Genomic DNA, 13,648 nt, shown 5'->3' with positions numbered 1-13,648 from the left:
TCAACAAAGTGACCTGATAGAGTGAAGAAGAGTCTTTGTTGTATTTAGAGCTTTGTGTCTATGTGCTTACATTGTAAATGTGATCCTAATCTACAAAGGATTCAGATCTTGTTTCAGTTTCTAAAAGTCTAAATCATCTAGTGTTTGGTGATTTAGTGGGAAACATTATTGTTGCTTAGTCAAAATCTAAATCGTCCAAAGGGTGGGTGTTTAGTGGACGGTGTGGTATCCACTTAAAAAAATCTACATTAATCGGTGAGGGTTAGTAAAGTGGGTAGTATTGTATCTACTCTGGCTCAGCTAGGTGATAGGAAGTATTACTTAGCATAGAGATTAAAAGGCTAGTCTCTTGGTGTAAAACTGGTTTTACTTTTGCTTGTGAAAAGATTAGTGAAATGCAGTTCGAAAAGTCCTGTTGAGAAAGATCGTGGTTTTCTTCTCTTTAGCAAAGAGGTTTCCACATAAAGTTGTTTGTTCAATCTTTACTTTCAGCACTTATTTTACTGTTCGTTATTATAACTGTGCTGAGGACCTGGTCCCATCGAAACAAGTGGACGCAACTCTTAGTTACTGTTCTTGCTGAGTCAAGGAACCTGGTCTTTGACTGATTGGTGGGTGCATACATTCCAACTATCTGGGTTGGAGACATTTACTTTGACGGCGATGGCTCACGAGGAATCGGAGGTGAAAAAGCATGCAAGGTCTCCCAAGTCCATGCTGACTACATATGTGATCTACCTTGAACTATATTTCCGGTGAATACAAGCAAAAAACGTCGACAACGAATCCAATTCGTAATTTCTCATATATGCCGATAATTATGTTCATTATCCGATCTTTCTTGTGTAATAACCATTTATCCATCACCTGTATGTTGAAATAACAAGTTTCGATTTGCAAATATTAGAGAGAGATGGATTTGATTACAAAGTTGATGAAAAATAAAAATTGAAATTCGCTGCAATATTCAATGAAATTATTTTAGTGCATTTGAGTGTTTTGGATTATGGTTTGGATATGGGCGTATGGATTTTAAAATTATCGGGTTGTCTGATTATGGGTGGGTTTAAATTTATGGATAAAAATTAATATAAATTTAATTGAACGGTTTCGATGATGCCACATATCCTTTTGTTAAACTCAAGAGTATACACAAGCTAAAATATTAATGATAAGGGCGTATATAGCCCTAAAGTATAACGGAGAGTATTAACGTACCATTTATAATAATTCGGGGGTATATTAATTCTTTTTCCCATTTTTAAATCATGGTAAGTAGTAGTGATACCTGAAGATTTTTTGAAAAGCAAGATTATCAAACAAATGAATAAGGCGGGTCAAGAATTATCAAGAAAATACAGCTAAAAGGGGAGATTTGTTAGAGTTTTGCCCTGATTTTCTTACCTTAATTATTTGAATTTTGTTTTTAAAGAAAAGAATTTTTTTACCATAAATGTTTATGATTTTCTTTCAAATTTGGATTATTTCTTCCCTAGAGGAAATGTTTGAAATCCTATAAATTGAATATCCCTCTTCTCATATAAATAACACACAATAACTTTCATAATGTAGACGTTTAAGAGTTTAGTTTATGGGGAGATTTAGAGTTAATACCTCAGATGGTCACTCAACTTCGCACTATTCTCTCAGAAAGTCACTCAACTTTCAATTTTCCCTCAAAAGTCACTCAACTATGCACTCTTCTCTCAGAAAGTCACTCAACTTTCAATTTTCCCTCAAAAGTCACTCAACTATGCACTCTTCTCTCAGAAAGTCACTCAACTTTCAATTTTCCCTCAAAAGTCACTCAACTATGCACTCTTCTCTCAGAAAGTCACTCAACTTTCAATTTTCCCTCAAAAGTCACTCAACTATGCACTCTTCTCTCAGAAAGTCACTCAACTTTCAATTTTCCCTCAAAAGTCACTCAACTATGCACTCTTCTCTCAGAAAGTCACTCAACTTTCAATTTTCCCTAGAAAGTCACTCAACTATCCACTCTTTCCTCAGAAAGTCACTCAATCTATTAAATTATTTTTAATTAAAATTTATTGATATTAATTATTTATATAACAAACCAAAAATTTTAAAAAATAAATTAAATCATTTAGTGATCCACCCACCTAACCCGACCCATTAAAAAATATGATATGACCCATTTTATTTTATCTTTAATCCTAAATTAATCTAATCCTAATTCAAGGTTAAAGAGAGGGATTAATTTAGGATTAAAGATAAAATAAAATGGGTCATATCATATTTTTTAATGGGTCGGGTTAGGTGGGTGGATCACTAAATGATTTAATTTATTTTTTAAAATTTTTGGTTTGTTATATAAATAATTAATATCAATAAATTTTAATTAAAAATAATTTAATAGATTGAGTGACATTCCGAGGAAAGAATGGATAGTTGAGTGACTTTCTGAGGAAAGAGTGGATAGTTGAGTGACTTTTGAGGAAAAATTGAAAGTTGAGTGACTTTCTGAGAGAAGAGTGCATAGTTGAGTGACTTTTGAGGGAAAATTGAAAGTTGAGTGACTTTCTGAGAGATAGTGCAAAGTTGAGTGACCATCTGAGGTATTAACTCGGGAGATTTATTATCTCAACAATTTATGATATTTTCTTTTATATTAGTTTTGATATAATAATATTATGTTTTTAATATAAGTTTTTGTCATATGATTTTTTCAACCATATAATTTGCAATTGTAAATATTCGCATGACTCCCTAATCACCTTCAGAACCCAACAGCTAGAAATACAAGTTAATACTCATTAAATTTAAAAAGTTGTATTCAAAAGGAATGTGGTGTAGTCAACCTATAATAAAGAAGGTGCTCGCGGGAGAAATGGAAGGGGGAGAGAATTCCGGAGGGGTCGCTGGCAGCCCACCCAAAAGCATTTTCTGCTTGCTCATTCTCTCCTCTTTCAATCATTTCTCTAAATCTCTCTGTATGAATTGAGTGTAGGGTGATAAACAAGTGTTGAAATTTAAACTGATCAGAAGTTTGACTAATCCACATGAGAGAATTCAACTTCTCTAAGGGAGGGTGGTAAATTAGTGTTTGAAATTTAAATTGATGAGAAGTTTGACTGATCCAAATCAAATCATTTTCTAATTAATGATTAAAATTATTGGGGTGTACAATATAATTTTAAAAATGGTCAAATTCATAAAATATATTTTACAACCTAAGTTCAAAAACAAAATCAATATGGCCATATTGATGTTGTCCACTGAAATCTGTTCAATATCTGCAGTAATGTTGTGCTTTGCACAAATGTCCAACATTTCCTGTGTCTCTTTCATGCCTCCAATGTCACTCCTCCAACAAGCTTCCTACCTGTTAGTTTGATGACCAAACTTGCAAAATTAATTATGTACGATCTTGCACTTACAATGGATGAAAACTAAAAGAAACATCTTGTTATTTTTCCAAATCAGTGTGGCTTACCCAAAACCAAAGGGAAAATCGGAAGCTCCAGTGGCATTTCAGGCAATCCAACAGTGATAAGATTACCATCCATCTTCAGTAAACTAAGCAACGGAGCCAATGGAAGAACCGCAACAATGGTGTCAATAATGTAATCCATGGTATTCACAGCACCCTTCATAGACAACCACCAAAACAAATTGTCCATAAAACAACTTTGCTTGAATCAGTCCACACATAAATGAATATTGTTCATTGAAAAAATTCAAGAGTTAGAAGGACGAGGGATCTAGTATTTGGGGAGCTAAGATTAGAAGTTTGAAATAATTATGCAAATTTATCTTACAACGCGAGCGGAAACCAGAAAACAAGCAACTAATCTTAATATTACATTTTAAGTATACAAACAGTGCTTACTACATAGCGGGACCCCACTAACTTGTGATTGAGCTACATGAAGATTCATGTAGTCCACCTCAACTGATCTGGTATTGATGCATAGTTGTTATAAAATGCTTATGATCATCTCCAATACTGTATCTATTCTAGTCGATTCATCAAGAACTTTATTTCCAAATTTTCGTTGCAATTCTGTTAAAGATTTCTTAATAAAACCTTGGTGACTTAAATGTTGTCACAACATTACTGAACAACTTTCTTAATCTTCTTAAGAACACCACTTGTTTAGGATTCTTAATGTTTTTACTTTTATTTCTCTTTCTACTTACGTACCTTCAATTTTGCATGATCACTACTTAAAACGAAAGCATCTGCACCAAGCTTGGTGATGGCCTCATCTTCCTTCTTTGCAGAGGTGCTGATGACAGTAACTTTTAACCCAAAGGCCTTTCCAATCTTCACAGCAATGTGACCAAGGCCACCTAATCCAGCAACACCCAAATGCTTGTCTGGTTCGGTCATACCATAGTACTTCATGGGGATGTATACAGTGATTCCAGCACATAATAAAGGTGCCCCAGCATCAAAAGGTAGGTTTTCAGGAAATTGAAGAACAAAGAGCTGATGAAGAACTATGATATCAGAGTAACCGCCATAGGTATTTGTACCATCATGATCTGTGGAGTTGTAGGTTAATATCACTTTGGGACAATAGTTCTCCAAGCTCTGTTCACAGATATCACATGTTTGCCCCAACTCCAACTCGGTCACCAACCTTGAACTTATGGACACTATTGCCAACTGCTGTCACGACACCAACAATTTCATGCCTGCACGGAAATAAATTATTTATGCTGTAATATAAGCTAAACTATTAAACTGCACAAATCATGAAAATTCAAGATATTGTACACTACTATTCAAAGTGATTCTAAGACTGGTAAACCATTAATTGAAGAACCAAAATGGAACATGCTTGTGTTCATTTAGTCAACTTTTCGTGAATTTCACAGATATGCTTTGAGCCAGAATAACAGTAGTTTTTTAGAGTAAATGATTTGAATCAAATCTAGATATCAGAGAACAGTCACAAGCACTTCTAACTTGGACTAAAGTTTCTAACAAACACTATACAGTGAACTTGTAATAAAGTAATCCTGAAATCATTTTCTCAAATTTTTGTTTCCCCCCTGCCCGGTAATCTTTGGGGCCTCAACTAATCTGGATTTGTACTGCGTAAGACCCATTAAAGGCAGGGAAAAATTTATGTGTGATTTTTGAGGCACGTAAACCCATGGTCTTTCCAAAAAACTAGATAGCTTATATTTTATAATTGATCTAATTTTATCTTCTGCATCGATCCTACAAAAGCGTTATTAATAGTGCACTTGGTGAAAAGGTTTGCTATTTACCAAGAGGAACAATGATCAGTTCCCATCTAAATCACCTTAAATGGATATACAGATACTCTAGTCCCTTGGTTATTTTTTGGTGTTTTAATTAAGATTCATCAAAGAGAAACTCTAACTTGTTTAGACAAAGCCTAATAATTGTCTACCTATCGTTGGCATTTTCAAGCAAACCTTGTGACGGGGCCTGGTGTAGCTATTCAACATTTAGTTGTGAGGCACACTCCAAGTAAAATCTAGCACCCATTTCCTTTAATGACTCAAGAAGTAGAACATATTCCGAATCTCCAAGAGGTTTCTGAAATCAAAAATTATGTGAACCAGATTGTTGTAGGCTCTCTTGGAGAATATTCTCTTTTTTTCTCCCATTATACCCTTTAATCATCTATTATAATTAACCTGATTAATTCTGTATGTAGAAAGAAAATTAAAAACTAACAAATTTAGCTCATAAAGCTTGAACTGATCCACCATTGATGATCGACATAAGAGAAAGAAGAGAAAGGAGAGAAATTGATCTGTAATTTTTTTTTATATTGAATGAATATCAAAAACTGAATTACAATGCTATCTATTCATACAGATGGATGGTTCTAGAATAATACAGTTGAGATTTGTAACAAATTGTCTAACTAACACTTAACATATAACTGAAATGAATAACTAACTTTATGAAAAGGATTTCTCAATACCCCCCCCCCCTCAAGTTGAAGGTGATGCAATCACTGCCAACTTGGATAAGATATTCGAGTGTTTGATTCCAGTCAATGCTTTAGTGAGTATATCAGCTAACTGTTGAGTAGTGCCAATATGATGTAAAGTAATGAGGCCTTCTTGAAGTTTAGTACGGAAAAAGTGACAATCTATCTCAATGTGCTTGGTTCGCTCATGAAAAACAGGATTTCGTGCAATGTGCAAGGCAGATTGACTATCACAAAACACATGAAATGGCTCAGTGCTAGGAACAGTCAGTTCATCAAACAGTCTTTGCAACCATACTAATTCACCAACGACCTTTCTAAGTGATCTGTATTCTACCTCAGCTGAAGACAAGGAAATAGTTTCTTGTTTCTTGGACTTCTAGCTCACTGGACTATTACCAAGCAGAACCACATACCCAGTAACAGATTTTCTAGAGTCAGGGCAGGATGCCCAGTCTGAATCACAAAAGGCTCTCACTGTATAATCATCTGTATTGGACATGAAAATACCTAATGTTGGATCTTGCTTCAGATATCTCAACATGTGAAAAGCTGCTTGTAGATGAGGCTCTCTAGGTGCATGCATGAATTGACTTAAGTGTTGTACCCCATAGGCAATGTCTAGCCTAGTATTTGTGAGAAACTTAAGCTTACCTATGAGCTTTCTGTAATAAGCAGGATCTGAGAGTAATGAACCTTCTTCAGCTCTCAGCTTGATTAATGGATCAAGAGGTGATGAGAAAGGTGTGAAATGACTGCAATTTTATTCCTTGAGCAGATCCAAAGTAAACTTTCTTTGAGAAATGAGAATGCCATATTTCTTATACAAGACCTCTAAACCAAGAAAGTAGTGTAACCTCCCCAAGTCTTTTATCTTGAAAGTCTCATGCAGAAAAGTCTTCAGATTTTGTATCTCTATGAGATCAGTACCAGTGATAAGTACATCATCCACATATACAGCTACAAACACCATTGAAGAACTTGATTTTTTATGAAATAAAGAATAATCATTCATGGAATGAGTGTATCCTCTAGAGTTGAGAGCATCAGTTAACTTTGCATACCATGTCTGCTTGCTTGTTTCAGGCCATATAAAGATTTATTCAATTTGCAAACAAGATTAGGATTTCCAGTATCTAACCCTTGTGGTATATCCATGTAAACTTCCTCCAATAAATCCCCATGAAGAAAAGCATTATTGACATCTAGCTGAAATATATCCCAATGTTTCTTGGCTGCAGTAGCAAGCAATGCTCTAACTGTTGTCATTTTTACAACCGGGGAAAATGTTTCAGTGTAGTCAACTCCAGCATGTTGAGTATAACCCTTCACAACTAACCTGGCTTTCAGTCTTTCTATAGTACCATCAGCCTTATGTTTAATCTTGTATACCCATTTACATCCAATAGGTTTCTTCCCAGATGGTAAGGGAACTAGATCCCATGTATGATTTTCATGCAATGCATTGAATTCTTGTGTCATGGCTGTTTGCCATGCAGGATTCATAGCTGCTTCTTCATAAGATAGTGGTTCACATTCATGAGAGATATTCATTACAAAAGACTGACTAGAAGGTGTCAAATCCTCAGGGGCAATATGACTATTGTGTGTAAAAGAAGTACAAAGGGAGAGTGAAGTAGTTTTGGGGGCTAGGTGAATGTTATATTTTAGGTAAGATGGTGTTTTGTGAATTCTGGTTGACTTTCTAGGAACAGGTGCAACTTTAGGAGGATTAGAAGAAGGATGTGTTAAACTAGTAGTTTCAGCAAAACTAGATGTCATAGGTGATATTGGTTGATGAGCTCTTTGATCACATTGTTCAAGATTAGTGTGAGGTTATATAGGAGCACATTGTGCAGGATTAGGATGAGGTGAAACATGATCAGGATATAATGAAGAAAAAGAAGGAATATCAAAATGGAAAAATGGAGATGTAGGAAAATCAGTAGTATTTTTTGTCAAAGAAAAAGGAAATATTGTCTCGTGAAACACCACATCCCTGGAAACATGGATCTTTTTAGTAGCTAGACTTAGTACTTTGTACCCCTTTGTGTTAGGAGGATATCCTATGAAGATATGAGGACTAGTTTTAGGGTCAAATTTGGTTCTTTGTGTTTTAGGTATGGTAGGATAACATAGGCAACCAAAACTTCTGTGTGAATATGATGGTTTTCGTTGGTGTAATACTTCAACAGGACATTCATTGTTTAAGGTATGTGAGGGTAATCTGTTGATAATGTAGGTGGCTGTTAAAATGCATTCCCCCAGTATTTTATTGGTAGTTTAAATTGAAAAAGGAGTGCTCTGGCTGTTTCAAGTAGATATTTGTGTTTTCTTTCCACTACACCATTTTGTTGTGGTGTGTGTGGGCAAGTTTTCTGATGAATGATACCTTTGGATTGAAAAAACAAATTGGCTTCAGTGTTTGAGAAATCTAATCCATTGTCTGATCTGATTGTTTTTATTGAGGTTTGAAACTGATTTTCAACCATCAAGATAAACGACTTCACCACAGGTAATGCATTACTTTTACTGCTTAAGAGATAGTTCCATGTAGCCCTACTGCAATCATCTACTAAGGTGATGAAATAGCTGAAGTTATTATATGTTTTGGTGTGGTAAGGTCCCCATAGATCAATGTGCAAAAAATCAAAACATTTAGTGAACTGTGTTGTTTTTATGGGAAATGGTAACCTGGTTTGCCTAGCCATAGGACAGATTGGACAAAAAAAAGGTTGTTTGGTTGAGTATTTCACTGGTATTGAAGTTAACCCTCTCATCTTCACAAAGGGAACATGACCAAGCCTACAATGCCATAACAAGTCTGCAGCATTTTCATGAGATATAAAAGAAGTGAAACAAGAATTATCACTTTTATTAGTAACAATTGTATCCTTTACAACAGGATCAGAAGCAACAATGCAGTTCTTTGTATCTGTACTAGGGAAACAGAAATAGGAACTAGATGAATATTGTGGTTTGTTTGTATTGAGTACATGAGATGAAAGACAAGGGGAAATGTGATTCTGTTGAGGAATAGAATTGTTCTTCTGTAGGCACTTTGAACAAAGAAAGTACAGCCCATCATGTATCTTACCAATCTCCAGAGGCCTCTTCAGTGAAGGGGCCTGCAGTAGACAAAGTGAATTAGTGAAGATAGTGATACAGTGAAGATTTTTATTCAAAGAACTGATGGAAATCAAATTATATTTGAAAGTAGGTATCAAAAGAACATTTGACAATGTGATCTCAGAGGTTAGCCTCACTTCTCCAACTTGTGTTACTTTGACTCTATTACCATTAGGTAGTCTAACAAGCATTGGATATGGTATGGTAATGATTTTGGTTAGATTAGTCTTATCAAAGGTTATATGATGAGTAGCCCTAAGATCCAAGAATCAGTTTTTGCTTTGAAACATCCACATGAAAGTTTATCAAAATCTACAGAGGAATTGCAAGCAATTATACCTGCAAAGTTGACAGATCCATTATCATATGTTAGCTTATTAGATGCAGATCCATCCCCCATGTTCCTCCTTGAAACTGCTGCAACATGCTGACCAAATGATGATATTGTTTTGAGATAAAGCACCTGCAGGACCACTCTGAGTGCTAGATTCACCCTTCTCTAGCAGATCTCCATGAACATTTGCTGCAGTACCTTTACCTTTGTGCCCTTTATACTGGGAAGGATTAGAGTTTTGATTCTGGTTGTATTGACTCCTTGGTGGATAGTTATTGTAAGGCTGGTTATTAAGTCTTGAATTGGCATTTGGTCTGCTAGGATATCCATGGATCTTGTAGCACCTATCCTTTGTGTGTCCAACTCTTTTACAATGATCACAGTAAGGCCTTGTTCTTACATTACTGTTGGCATAGTTGGTTTGGAAACCTCGCACACCTGAAGGACCTCCAGAACTTCGTGAAGAACTGGAACTAACATTCAGGGAAGAAGAAGAGTCTGCAGAAAATTGATTGTTTGGTTTGAAATCTCTTTGTTTTTCTTCCTGAACCAAAAGAGCAAAAGCTTGTCCCATAGAAGGTAAAGGGTTCATCATCAGCATGTTTCCTCGAATGATGGTATAAACCTCATTAAGACCCATGAGAAACTGAATGAGTCGTCTATCCTGCTCAGCCTTACGCATTGTCTCTTTAGCACCACATGTACAAGTACAACTACAAATACTCTTAGCACTTAGTGTGGTGAGTTCTTCCCAGAGTTTCTTCATTCTTGTGTAGTAGGAGGTGATGTCCAGAATACCTTGATTGAGATCATTAATTTCCTTTTGAACTTGATACAGCTTAGCTCCATTGGTTTGATCATATCGATCCTGTAATTCACTCCACAGCTCCAATGAATCAAACACGTACTCTACACTAATGTTTGTATTGAGTACATGAGATGAAAGACAAGGGAAAATGTGATTCTGTTGAGGAATAGAATTGTTCTTCTGTAGGCACTTTGAACAAAGAAAGTACAGCCCATCATGTATCTTACCAATCTCCAGAGGCCTCTTCAGTGAAGGGGCCTGCAGTAGACAAAGTGAATTAGTGAAGATAGTGATACAGTGAAGATTTTTATTCAAAGAACTGATGGAAATCAAATTATATTTGAAAGTAGGTATCAAAAGAACATTTGACAATGTGATCTCAGAGGTTAGCCTCACTTCTCCAACTTGTTTTACTTTGACTCTATAACCATTAGGTAGTCTAACAAGCATTGGATATGGTATGGTAATGATTTTGGTTAGATTAGTCTTATCAAAGGTTATATGATGAGTAGCCCCTGAGTCTAAGATCCAAGAATCAGTTTTTGCTTTGAAACATCCACATGAAAGTTTATCAAAATCTACAGAGGAATTGCAAGCAATTATACCTGCAAAGTTGACAGATCCATTATCAGATGTTAGCTTATTAGATGCAGATCCATCCTCCATGTTTCCTCTTTGAAACTGCTGCAACATGCTGACCAAATGATGATATTGTTCTTGAGACAAAGCACCTGCAGGACCACTCTGAGTGCTAGATTCACCCTTCTCTAGCAGATCTCCATGAACATTTGCTGCAGTACCTTTACCTTTGTGCCCTTTATACTGGGAAGGATTAGAGTTTTGATTCTGGTTGTATTGACTCCTTGATGGATAGTTATTGTAAGGCTGGTTATTAGGTCCTGAATTGACATTTAGTCTGCTAGGATATCCATGGATCTTGTAGCACCTGTCCTTTGTGTGTCCAACTCTTTTACAATGATCACAGTAAGGCCTTGTTCTTACATTACTGTTGGCATAGTTGGTTTGGAAACCTTGCACACCTGAAGGACCTCCAGAACTTCGTGAAGAACTGGAACTAACATTCAGGGAAGAAGAAGAGTCTGCAGAAAATTGATTGTTTGGTTTGAAATCTCTTTGTTTTTCTTCCTGAACCAAAAGAGCAAAAGCTTGTCCCATAGAAGGTAAAGGGTTCATCATCAGCATGTTTCCTCGAATGATGGTATAAACCTCATTAAGACCCATGAGAAACTGAATGAGTCGTCTATCCTGCTCAGCCTTATGCATTGTCTCTTTAGCACCACATGTACAAGTACAACTACAAATACTCTTAGCACTTAGTGTGGTGAGTTCTTCCCAGAGTTTCTTCATTCTTGTGTAGTAGGAGGTGATGTTTAGAATACCTTGATTGAGATCATTAATTTCCTTTTGAACTTGATACAACTTAGCTCCATTGGTCTGATCATATCGATCCTGTAATTCACTCCACAGCTCCAATGAATCAAACACGTACTCTACACTATCTGCAATGTCCTTGCTCAAGGAATTCAGTATCCAGGAGGTAACCATGGCATCACATCTCTCCCATTGACGATAATCAGGAGACTGTTGGCTTGGCTTCATGCATTCTCCATTGATAAACCCTAACTTATTCTTCACTGAAAGTGAACGCAACACACTTCTCTTCCATGATCGAAAACCAACACCATCAAATGGTACAGGAACAAGCACTGAACCTGCGCTGTCAGAGGGTGGATGTATAGTGGGCTCCCAGCATCAAAATTGATGGGAGCTGGAACAGAGGATGAGGACCTAGCAACGTGATTCACAACTTCAACCATTGTGCAANTCTCTTCCATGATCGAAAACCAACACCATCAAATGGTACAGGAACAAGCACTGAACCTGCGCTATCAGAGGGGTGGATGTATAGTGGGCTCCCAACATCAAAATTGATGGGAGCTGGAACAGATGATGAGGACCCAACAACGTGATTCACAACTTCAACCATTGTGCGAATTGAAGAAGAGAGAAAAAAATGAAATTGAAGATGAACAATTAACAGATATGAACTTGAGCAGAGATAAAAAGACCTCTAAGGCTCTGATACCATGACAAATTTAGCTCATAAAGCTTGAACTGATCCACCATTGATGATCGACATAAGAGAAAGAAGAGAAACGGGAGAAACTGATCTGTAATTTTTTTTATATTGAATGAATATCAAAAATTGAATTACAATGCTATCTATTTATACAGATGGATGGTTCTAGAATAATACAATTGAGATTTGTAACAAATTGTCTAACTACCACTTAACATATAACTGAAATGAATAACTAACTTTATGAAAAGGAGTTCTCAATAAAAACAATCATAATTTTGAAGAGAACTGCAGATAATTTAACCTAATATTACCTAGGAGAATGCGGTATTTTGTGAATCCCCATTCATTCTTCAAAGTATGCAAGTCTAAGTGACATAATGTATCTTCACTGTAACATTATCATTGCCATTTTATCTGCCATCAATTCAAACAAAAAATATGTATATAATTATTCACAATTTTCGTTTTGTTTAAAAATTTTCAGAGAGAATACAACATGCATGTTTATACTCATTAATAAATTCAAAGAGAAGATACCTGCGGGAGAAATGGAAGGGAGAGAGGATTCCAGAGGGGTCCCTGGCGGCCCAGCCAAAAGCTTTTTGTGGCTGCTCATTCTCTGCCATTTCTCTAAATTTCTCTGTCTCTGTCTGTGGTGGAGGAACTTGTTGTACTACTAACTGCTACTTTTTGAAAGTCAATTTTGAGAAATGGGATATGTTCCCTCAATCTCCTATCTTCTCCACTATAATCTTTTCTCCATATTTGCATGAGTGGTATCAAAATTTTCAAGGAAAGAAATCTCCTTATTTGATTACAAAGTAAGTGACATTCCTAAAATACATTACAACCCCCCTTTAAAGCTCCAAGGGGTCATTTGGTAGCGGGATAAAACAAGCCTTATTCATTTATTGAATTTTGCATAATTTGTACCAAGTTTGGTAGTTGAATAAGAAAAAAGTTATTCATATATATAATTAATACGATGTTGACAGGTGAATAAGAAAAAAAATTATTTCTACATATATAATTAGTGGGTAATGCTAAATGGCCAGAAATTTAAAAAGTCTATAATATATTTTTTATTTTAAAATAAACTAATCATTTTTTCATTTATTAATTAAAAGATATTAAAGTTAAAAAGGGTAAAAACGATCAAAAAGGTAAAATACCATTCAAGCCAAATTTTTTGGCCACAAGGATTTTTTTTTCATAATTAATATAGTGTTTGGTAGATGGAATATGATTTTGATTGACGATTCTTGAAATTCGCACGACTAATGCATGTATAAGTTATGCGGAGATATGCGTATTATTTATGCATAATA

At 35.6% G+C, this 13,648-nt stretch overlaps 1 pseudogene; it reads right to left on the bottom strand.

Moving 5' to 3' along the window:
- Positions 1-4,156: 4,156 nt before the first annotated feature.
- LOC107013435 lies at positions 4,157-13,358 on the bottom strand (annotated as a pseudogene).
- Between the last annotated feature and the right edge of the window lie 290 nt (positions 13,359-13,648).

Source organism: Solanum pennellii, chromosome 3 (genome assembly GCF_001406875.1).
Source record: "Solanum pennellii chromosome 3, SPENNV200".
Taxonomy (NCBI): Eukaryota; Viridiplantae; Streptophyta; class Magnoliopsida; order Solanales; family Solanaceae; genus Solanum; species Solanum pennellii.
Note: the sequence above shows the minus strand (reverse complement) of the source record. Positions and strands in the feature narration are given on the sequence as shown.